The sequence below is a fragment of the Callospermophilus lateralis genome, unplaced genomic scaffold (assembly GCF_048772815.1).
Source record: "Callospermophilus lateralis isolate mCalLat2 unplaced genomic scaffold, mCalLat2.hap1 Scaffold_1058, whole genome shotgun sequence".
Lineage (NCBI taxonomy): Eukaryota > Metazoa > Chordata > Mammalia > Rodentia > Sciuridae > Callospermophilus > Callospermophilus lateralis.
The window spans coordinates 475,523-477,350 of NW_027510789.1; positions in this window are offsets into that span (position 1 = coordinate 475,523).

A 1,828-nucleotide genomic window follows, 5' to 3' on the forward strand; every position below is an offset into this window, starting at 1 on the left:
ATTCCCCTTTTCTCTCCCTTTCCCTCCCACCTCATGTCTCTGTTAAATGTTAATCATTTCTTCCTGCTCTTCCTCCCTGCTTTATTCTTAGTTGCTCTCATTATATCAAAGAAGACATTTGGTATTTGTTTTTTAGGGATTGGCTAGCTTCACAAAGCATAATCTGCTCTAGTGCCATCCATTTCCCTGCAAATTCCAAGATTTTGTCATTTTTTAGTGCTGCGTAATACTCCATGGTGTATAGATGCCACATTTTTTTAATCCATTCATCCATTGAAGGGCATCTGGGTTGGTTCCACAATCTAGCTATTGTAAATTGTGCTGCTATGAACATCGATGTGGCAGTATCCCTGTAATACGCTCTTTTAAGGTCTTCAGGGAATAGTCTGAGAAGGGCAATAGCTGGGTCAAATGGTGGTTCCATTCCCAGCTTTCCCAGGAATCTCCATACTGCTTTCCAAATTGGCCGCACCAATTTGCAGCCCCACCAGCAATGCACAAGAGAACCCTTTTCCCCACATCCTCGCCAGCACTTGTTGTTGTTTGACTTCATAATGTCTGCCAATCTTACTGGAGTGAGATGGTATCTTAGGGTGGTTTTGATTTGCATTTCTCTGACTGCTAGAGATGATGAGCATTTTTTCATGTACTTGTTGATTGATTGTATGTCCTCCTCGGAGAAGTTTCTGTTCAGGTCCTTGGCCCATTTGTTGATTGGGTTATTTGTTATCTTATTGTCTAATTTTTTAAGTTCTTTGTATATTCTGGATATTAGGGCTCTATCTGACGTGTGAGGAGTAAATATTTGTTCCCATGATGTAGGCTCCCTATTTACTTCTCTTATTGTTTCTTTTGCTGTGAAAAAACTTTTTAGTTTAAGTAAGTCCCATTTGTTGATTCTTGCTATTAATTCCTGTGCTATGGGTGTCCTATTAAGGAATTTGGAGCCCGACCCCACTATATGTAGATCGTAGCCAAATTTTTCTTCTATCAGACGCAGAGTCTCTGATTTGATATCAAGGTCTTTGATCCATTTTGAGTTAACTTTTGTGCATGGTGAGAGGAGGGGGTTCAGTTTCATTTTGTTGCATATGGATTTCCAGTTTTCCCAACACCATTTGTTGAAGATGCTATCCTTCCTCCATTGCATGCTTTTAGCCCCTTTATCAAATATAAGATAGTTGTAACTTTGTGGATTGGTCTCTGTGTCCTCTATTCTGTACCATTGGTCCACCCGCCTGTTTTGGTACCAGTACCATGCTGTCTTTGTTACTATTGCTCTGTAATATAGTTTGAAATCCGGTATCGCTATACCGCCTGATTCGCACTTTCTGCTTAGAATTGCTTTTGCTATTCTGGGTCTTTTATTTTTCCATATGAATTCCATGATTGCTTTATCTATTTCTACAAGCAATGCCTTTGGGATTTTGATTGGCATTGCATTAAACCTATATAGAACTTTTGGTAATATCGCCATTTTGATGATGTTAGTTCTGCCTATCCATGAACAGGGTATATTTTCCCATCTTCTAAGATCTTCTTCTACTTCTCTCTTTAGGGTTCTGTAGTTTTCATTGTATAAATCTTTCACTTCTTTTGTTAGGTTGATTCCCAAGTATTTTATTTTTTTTGAGGATATTGTGAATGGAGTGGTTTTCCTCATTTCCATTTCAGAAGTTTCGTTGCTGAGATACAAGAATGCCTTTGATTTATGCGTGTTGATTTTATATCCTGCTACTTTGCTGAATTCATTTATTAGTTCTAGTAGTTTTTTTGTAGATCCTTTTTGGTCTTCTATGTATAAAATCATGTCATCCGCAAATAATGA